This window comes from Jaculus jaculus, chromosome 10, assembly GCF_020740685.1.
Source record: "Jaculus jaculus isolate mJacJac1 chromosome 10, mJacJac1.mat.Y.cur, whole genome shotgun sequence".
Classification (NCBI taxonomy): Eukaryota; Metazoa; Chordata; class Mammalia; order Rodentia; family Dipodidae; genus Jaculus; species Jaculus jaculus.
The window spans coordinates 21,496,466-21,505,640 of record NC_059111.1 but is presented as its reverse complement, the minus strand read 5'-3'; positions in this window follow the sequence as shown (position 1 = coordinate 21,505,640).

Sequence of the window (9,175 nt, the reverse complement as noted above, 5' to 3'; positions counted from 1 at the left end):
GATTGTGTTTGACCGGGTGGACGTTCCATCCATACCATCCCCAGTCATGGCCATTGCCTCCTGCCTGTCTCCTGTTGGGACAGAAGGCTTGCCATAAACACCTTTCTTGGCCCTCTCCCCTGTAAGGTGTTAGCCCAGAGCAGGTGAGCCCCTCTGTCCACTAGCAGGGTTTTAACTGCAGTGCTCAGGATTCATGTGTCCCATGACCTGTCCTGGTTTTGGTCCCCAGCACATCCTGTTCTCTGTGGATGACCTTCAGTTTATCAGTGACAGTCTGCAAAGGGAAGTCAGAAGACCCCACTATTCCAGATGTCCCTGGTGCCCCCTTGTTCTTTATTACCACTGCAGAATTTGAAGTCTGCGTTTCCCCGCCACCCCTGAGACTAGCATTGAAAGGTGTTTGCATCAGCAGACACAGCACTCTCCAGGCCTCTTGGTTCATCAGTGGTCTGCCTGGAGGCCTGCCTTGTGGTTGGGAGCAAGGATCTAGAAGCTTTGTCTCTGAACTCAATGTCACTTGCTTTTTTGTGATTGAAACAAAGGCCAGTGCCATCCTCATGGGCTTGTGGTGGTCAAATGGAGCTAACAGCCCTTTCCTGTGTCCATGATAGTTTGCCTAGAGCTGGTCTCCATTCTGTGGCAACCTACCCTACCACTAAGGCCCTTCATAGTCACCAAAGCTACTTAGCTCACCCTTTCCATTTCCCCCCACCCATCCGGAACTAACCCCCACACCAGGTACACAGCTTCCCAGAATTGAGCTGAACCGTTTCCCTTGTTTGTTGGCTCTTTCCTCCGGGGTCTTGGCACCTTGGCCTTGCTTCCTCTGGTCATGTGTGAGGTAGTACGTGTTGGGTCTGGTATATGCCCCCGCTGAGCCTGGGGCTCTCCCTGGCTGAGGACTCCTTCCTCACCACTGTGCCTTTCTGTTCAACAAGCAGTCTAGGGGTCAACATGGTGACACCCTTGCTCTGAGAGCCATGTCATTGGGAAGAGACAAACATGGCAACACTGTAGCCGGAAGAAAACGGCCAGGCACATTCAGGGGCGGGGTGGAGGACTCACTCGGATTGGAGCACGTGTGTATGAAGGAGAGCAGCCTGCAGAAAGTGGCATTTGAGCTAGATGTGAAGGGTAAGGAAGGGTGGGCATGAAGGCATATGGGTAGGAAGGGAATGTGGCTCCTATTGTCCTGTTGGTGGAACGCAAGACAGGCCAGAGGAAGTCAAGTTTTTTGGGTGGGGGTGGAGTTTTTGGGCCAAGGTCTCTCTCTAGCCCAGGCTGATCTGGAAACTCTGTAGTCCCAGGCTGGCCTTGAACTCATGGCCATCCTCCTATCTCAGCCTTCCAAGTGCTGGGGTTAAAGCCATCTCAGTTTTCACCAGGGAGAGTCATACGTATTTTATAACATCTCTATGGCTTCTTATTGGTGGGTAGATTGGGAATGGGACTGGTCTTGGGGAGGGAGACTTAGTGGAGTTGAGGCAGAGGTGTGGCCTGGTGGTGAAGGAGAGGGGTTGGGGGAGAGGATCAGAGTTACAACTGATACCAATCTTGGGAAATAGCTTACTTTTTACATCTTTGGGCAGAGGAGGACTCCTGGGTTCAGAGGGAAAGATCATGTCCACACTTGCATGGGTAGGAAGTAGACAACTCGAAGCGGACTCTAGAGCCATGCTCTTGCTGTGGTCGCCTGTGGCCTCTGAAGTGGGGAGGAATAGATGATGAAGGCCGTGGGTGTGACTAGAGCTCAAGCCTCGTCCTGCGGGCCGAGTACCCTTGGAGTGGCTTTTACCAGGGCACTAGGCGGGTGGGGTGGCAAGATCTGTATGTGAGATAATCTGACAGCTGCCTGGAGGCTGGATTTGTGGGAAGTGAGACTGGGGATGGGCGACCAAGTGAGAAGGTTCGCTATCTCCAGATGGGACATGGTGGGGGCCTCAACCAAAGCTGCAGCCAGGGAGCTGGGTGGAGGGAAGGGATGTGAGGTGTGAAGACCAGATCTGGGGCCGAGAAAGAGGAGGCAGGATGTGAGTGGGTAGAAGGTGGTGTTCCAAGAATAAAAGGACTGGGGTTAAGATTCGGAATACAAGACCATTTTGGACATTTTGAGTTCTGTGCCCATGAGGCAGCTAGGCGGGGATGTCCTTGGGCTGAGAGAATGGTCAGGAGGTTTTTTGTTTGTTGTTTTCAAGGTAGGGTCTCACTCTAGCCCAGGCTGGCCTGGAACTCAGGGTGATTCTCCTACCTCTTCCTGACAAGTGCTGGGATTAAAGGCATGTGCCACCACGCCCGGCTTGAATAGGAGGTTTTTAAGTTCAAGACTAGGGCTGCATCATGTGAGAAGGTAACTCATCTTTCCAGGAAAATGTGAAAGAAAATTGCATATGGAGTTAGGCTTTGTAGCAAATGGTGACAGGTAGATTGGAGATACAGGAGGGAGTGGAAATGAGTGGGCACAGAAGGCATGGTCAGAGGTCTTCGGTGCTAGGCAAATCTAGGAGCAGAGAAGGGCTGACCTTGGGCTTGTGGATTTGAGTGGTGGTGATCTTGAGATGCTACAGCAGAATCAGAGCCACATTGTAGGGACCGAGGCCTGAACATGTCAGGACATACTGGACAGTGGAGGCCCGAGAGGGCAGACCGATCTCTAAGAACTTCATTAGTGAGGGAAGGGGGACTACTGCGTAGGGGTGGGGGGAGAGGAGATTGAATGAGCATTTGCAGTTCAACAGAGGTGAAGTTGGAATTGATCACGAGAACTTTTCTAGGAAGCTAAGTGGGAAAAAAAAAGGGAAGAAAGACCCCAAAATAGAACATGCAAATATGCAGAGATGGGTGAGTTTTCTGAACAGATCCTTTCTCCTGATATAACTCAGATTTGGCTGGGCTGACATGGGCCGGGCTGGCACAGCTTGCTGGGCACGTGGGCCCTGGTTCTGCTCTTTGCCTCAGCCCCATCTGGCCTGGGCCCCAGACCAAGCTCTCAGATCCCTACCCTGTGGTAGCTTCTTGTTTTCTCTCTGTCCCAGGCCTTGGCAGAGAATGTTTTTGGTGAGGATGTTGGGGTGTTTATTCAGACCCCTCACTCCTTCCCCAAGCTCTTAACAGTTTGGACCTCTCTGGCCCTGAGCTGTGTTTAGGTAGCCCAGCTGTGCCCCTAGCTCCCTTGGGCCTTTAGCCCTGTCTTGGTCCCACAGGCTCTGCTGTTGGCTGGTAATAGAATTCAGCTTCCTGTAGGTTTGAAGTGCCTTTCTCAGTGACCCAGGCACTGGCCTCCTCTACCTTGGCAAAACTAGCTGGCAGCAACAGTAGTGCAATAGTGCTCATTTATCAAGCACCCGCTCTGCCAGGCGCTGAGTTCTGCGCTCCCAGGAGCTGTCTAGATGGATCCTCTCAACAGTTTTGAAAAGGGGAGGTTTTTCTTCCTCTTGCAGATAAGCGCTTCCTGTTAGATACACTGTGTTCTGGGAAGCCAGACTTTCCAGGGCTTGGATGACAGTGTATCAGACCTGGTCCCATCAGTACACTCACCTGGGCCTTGTCCTTGCCTGCTGGCCTGGAAGCCACTTGGTTTGAGGGGTTTGCTGACCACTGGAAGAGGCAGTTCAGATGGGGGAGAATTAGGGTTCTAAATCACACCCACCGAGGTTTAGATTACCTTTTCACAGGGAGCCTCAGTTGGGTCTTAGACATTTTACTACAGTCTGTGTAAGTAGATATCGACAGTGCATATGTCAGAGATGGCAGTCTGGGGAATATTTGAAATTGAGTCAGGATTCTGTTGAGAGACAGGAGCAGGTAGTCTAAGGTAGGGACTAGATTTAAGTCTTGCAGTGAGGACCAGAACACCATTTGCCCTTAGGCAAGATGAGATCTTTTCTTCTTGAGCCCAGGTTAAAAAGCTACCACAGGGGCTGAGGAGATGGCTCAGTAGTTAAGGTCCTTGCCTGTGAAGCCTAAGGATCCAGGTTCAACTCCCCAGAACCCACATAAGCCAGATGCACAAGGTGGCATATGTGTCTGGAGTTTGTTTATAGTGGCAGGAGGCTCTGGCATGACCGTTCTCTACCCCCACCCCGTCATAAATAAATAAAAATGTATTTTTTTAAAAAGCTACCACTGGTTATTTAGGAATCAGCCTTTGAGGACCTTAGGCTATGATAAATAAGAACCAACTCTGTAAGACCCCATTCAGAGGTGTTTAGATGAGCAATGAGCAATAAGATGAGCCTTTTCAGCCCTCTACTGCTCTCAGCCTCTACCCTAGCTGCTATGTTTGATCTGACTCCTGATCTTGAATCGGGATGGACACAAACTGGACTGCTTTACACCTGGAAGGGACTTAGTCGCAGTCTGTTACAGCAGTGATTATGTCTTGGGAATCAACCAAAATTAGGCTCCACAGGAGACCCCATGGGAGACTTTCCTGATAAAAGAGCACATTTCAAAAGATAACAACCTCATAAATCTGTGAAGGGCTATATTCCAGAAAGAGGGTTTGTTTGGACATGGCCTGTATGGCTTGAGGGCAGATTTAGGCCCCTGTTTGGAAATCTTCCACTGGGGAAGAAGGTTATGTGGCAGAGTTCAAGAAGATGGGCAGGGTTGCGTTGGGAGGGAGTGCCTCATCACTAGAAGCACGTAAACAGAGGCTGCGTGGCTGTCACAAGGGCTGTGGTAAGTGGCTCTCAGGATGGACTGAAAGCCTTCTGAGAGCTTCCACACCCACAAGAGAAAGTGGAAGCTCTGTTGCATTTGTGAGAGAAAGTGAAATCTTGGGTAAGACCAGGCATGCATCTCCTCACTAATGAGGCTCCAGCAAGCCCAAGGATCCCACATCAGAGCTGGGCGAGTCCTGGGAGCCTATCCTGTGGAGAGAATAGTTAAAAACAAATATATGTATGTATGTATATGTGTGTGTGTGTGTGTGTGTGTGTATACACACACACAAATATATGTATGTATATATGTATACATATATATACGTATGTATACACACACACACACATTCAACATACAAGCACGAAGGACGCTCAGAAGGTGGGATGAGAGGTTTGTCAGAACTGCCGCTGTCCTTGTTCTCATCTTGTAACCCAAGGAGCAGGTCTGGCCAGGAGGTGGCTCACACCTATCATCCCAGCACTTGAGAGGCTGAGGCAGGAGAATTGCTGCAAGTCTGAGGTCACAAGAGTGTTTTAAAGAAGAAGGAAGAAAAGGAAAAGTAGAGAAAGAAACAGAGGAGCAGGATTGGCTGGGTAGGATATAACTTCACCAGTCAACAGCTGCTCTGAGCGTTGATCTCCCAGCGCCATGTAGTGAAGAGATTCTGTTAGATTAGATAGGCTCCTTGTGACTCACATGTGACTGTGGTCTGCCCCAGGCCTTAGACCGCGGAGAAAGGAGGCTCACAGATGGATGCAGGGTGTGGGGGTGGGCTGGAAGGTGGAGTTTATTTCCAGGAGGGTTTTAGAATTTCCATCCCGTGTGTAACACTTGTCTGTTCCAGAGTGGACACCAGGGGGCGCTCCCACCAAAGCCCCAGCCCCGTGTCACCTAAGGCTGCTTGCTGTGCTATTTCTACCCATTCATGCTGTAGGTGAGCAGATTGTCCTAATGGGAGGTGGAAGAGTAGTTTTTCTCCGCCAATCCTATCCTTACTAAATGTTCCTCTGTGGATATTTTACTTTTTTGGCATCATTTAATTTGGATGGCTAGACTAGGGTCTTAACAGTTTGGAGTAAGTTTAAATAAAAATACAGCTAGCATGACAGAGATGCAGGAATAAAGTGCCACCGAGCACCGCTAATCAGTAGGCTAAGAAGGCTGGAGGATATCTTGAGAACAACTTCATTCACTGCGGGTAGGCCCGGTGGCTGCCTGGGAGGTGGGAGGCTCTGTACTGGTTTGCAAAGGAAGCAGGTACTTGAGGGGAACATCCTGGCCGAGGTTTGAAGGTGGACAGAGCACTGGGGAGAGTGAGGTGTGGTACCAGGGCCTGTGCAGCCTAAAAACTTCCTCTGTACTTCTTGCTAGTTCTACGTAGGCCCTGACTTGGTTGTTGGAGTGCTTGGCTAAGGACACTGGTGACTAAGGCTGCTGTACCATATCTGTTAGACAGCCGTGGCATGGTGCTCTGGAGGTCTTTAATCTTTTTGAGAATTTATTTGCAAGGAGAAAGAGACAGAGAAGGAGAGAGAATGAGAGAGAATGGGCACACCAGAACCTTTTGCCACTGCAGACCAACTCCAGATGCATGTGCCACTTTATTTGGCTTTATGTGGGTACTGGGGAATTGAACCCAGTGCCTCCGGATTTGCAAACAAGCACCTTTGGCCATGGAGCTACCTCTCTCCAGCCCCCCTACAATCTTTTTAAAAAATATTTTGTCCTTATTTATTTGACAGAGAAAGAGGGAGGGAGAGAGAGAGAGAATGAGTGGGTGCATCAGGGCCTCCAGTCACTACAAACAAACTCCAGGTGCGTGGGCCCCCTTGTGCATCTGGCTAACGTGGGTCCTGAGGAATCGAACCTGGGTCCTTTGGCTTTGCAGGCAAATTCCATAACCGCTAAGACATCCTTCCAGCCCTGTATTTATTTATTGTTTTTTTGGGGTAGGGTTTCACTCTGGTCCAGGCTGACCTGGAATTCTCTGTGTAGTCTGGGGTGTCCTTAAGCTCTTGGCGATTCTCCTACCTCTGCCTCCTGAGTGCTGGGATTACAGGCGTGCACCACCACACCCGACTTTTCATTTTTTCTTTTTTAAGAGAATGGGCATACTAGGGACATCAGCTGCTGCAAGTGCAATTCCAGATGCAAGTACCACCTTGTGCATCTGGCTTATGTGGGCCCTGGGGAATTGAACCTGGGTCCTTTGGCTTTGCAGACAAGTGCCTTAATTGCAAAACTATCTCTCTAGCCCCTACAGTCTTTTGTTGTTGTTTTATTTCGAGGTGGGATCTCACTGTAGCCCAGGCTGACCTGGAATTCACTATGTAGTCTCAGGGTGGCCTCAAAGTCACAGCAATCCTCCTACCTCTGCCTCCCGAGTGCTGGGATTAAAGGTGTGCACCACCATGTCCGGCCCCTACAATTTTTTTAATTTGGTCATGTAATCCTCTTTAACGTTTGCGTATTTGCTTATTTAAAAATTTATGCATACATATGTGTGTGTGTATATATATATATGTATATATATATTGAATATATATGTATATATTTAGGAACATGTATGTGTAGGTATGCACATGTCATAGCATGCCTGGCATGTGTGTGGAGGTCAGAGGGCAGTCTTGAAATGTCTGTGCTCTTCTCCCATCCTTCAGACAGGCTCTCTAGCTACTGCCAGAGATTGCCACTCTAGCTGGTGTCCAGCTTTACATGGGTACTGGGGAGGATCAAGCTCAGGTTGACAGGCTTTCAAGCCAGCCCCTTTAACCACTGAGCCATCTCCCCAGTCCCTATTTGCTGATATTTTAAAACTGGAGAGTTGAAGTAAAGACTCAAGTTCCAGGGTCATTGGAAAAATCTGACCACTTATCTCTGCTGAGTAGACTTTTTGTGGTCCCCACAGGCTAGAGCTGGGTAGTAAATGCCCTGTAAACAGTGCTCCCCAGGCCCAGCCCACCCACTTCTCTCATCCCCATGGCCCCCTCCCTACTATGGGAAATCATGGTGGTGGGCATAGCAGTTGCTATTATTGGTGGTAGACCTGGGTGGACACCAAGCTCTGAGACACAGTAGGCTTGGGCTCCATCATCCCTGAAGGGAGTGGAATGTCCTCTCAGAGTTACTCATAATCCCCAAAACTGTATGACTACAAGCATGAAAGAAAGGAAGAAGTTTGTGGGAGGACAACACATGTGCATATCATTCCTCCTCACGGAACCCTTACATCTCCTACAGGCCTCTTGTTAGGGTGTCACTGTGTAGCCATGGGATCAGGGTTGTCAGGAGAAAGCTTGAGCATGGAGGAATGGGTGGAGTCTGGTCCTGAAAGGTGTGAGGCGCTGGTTGGAATTTAAGGGTGGATTTGCGGGGTCTCTGCTGTTTCTGGATCCTGAAGCTCAGATCTGCATGTGTCCAACTCCTGTGATTCCCCAAGGACCCTCCCTCCCTCTCTTTCTTTTTTTGCAGCAATCCCAGCATCACCGTGTGTGTCTGGCTTATGTGGGACCTGGAAAGTTGAACATAGGTCCTTGGGCTTCACAGGCAAGTGCCTTAACTGCTAAGCCATCTCTCTCTTATCCTCCTTTTTTTGTTTTTGCTTTTTGAGGTAGGGTCTCGCTCTAGCCCAGGCTGACCTGGAATTCACTATGTACTCTCAGGGTGGCCTCGAACTCACGGCGATCCTCCCACCTCTGCCTCCAGAGTGCTGGGATTAAAGGCGTGCGCCACCATGCTCAGCCCAGGGGCCCTTCTTGCCATTGGCTGCACCTCGGGTGACCACAGAGTTCAGGTAGACGCTCCTGCATCATTTCTGCAAGCACCTCCTTTCCCACTCCTGCAACTGTGGACCTCACAGTCCGAGGAGTGGGGGAGGAAGCTCAGGAGTGTGTCTCCCTTTCAAGCCCGTCGTCACGCACATCTGTTGCTGCTGGCCCATATCCCATCCTTGGCTATGAGTTGGTTCGGGTCTGAGAGCAGGCTTGGCTTCCAGTGAGGCAGGGGGGACCCCTGTCACCATCTACACTCTTCCGATCTGATATCCCTGTGCTACCTGGGTCAGGAAAGTCCCTGCCCAAACACCGAGACTGTTACCTGTTCCCTTCTCTTGCCCCATTATCTACCTGCCTTTTCATCTGCAGAGCTGTTGTCTTGAACCATGGACCCAGGTTTTACCTCCCTGGCCCTTTGTCCCCAAGTTAGCAGGCTTTGAAAGATGACATGCAGTACTACTACTAACCCCAACCCCCAGCCTGGAAAGAGAAAGTTCTGTGGCTTCTACCCTAGTTTCCATCTGCTGATCTATTGCTTGAAAGGTTGAGTCTTACCCCAACCTGCCCTTGTGCACGGCACCTGGTGATATGGGCCTTGTTTGGGTTCTTCTGAGGATTGTTTGGACCCAGACTGCTGCTACAGACAGGAGGCAGCACTACGGAGGACCCTAGAGAGACCACCCGAGTGTAAACTCAGTCTCTAGCTGAGCAATCCTAGACATATTCTATCTCCTTTC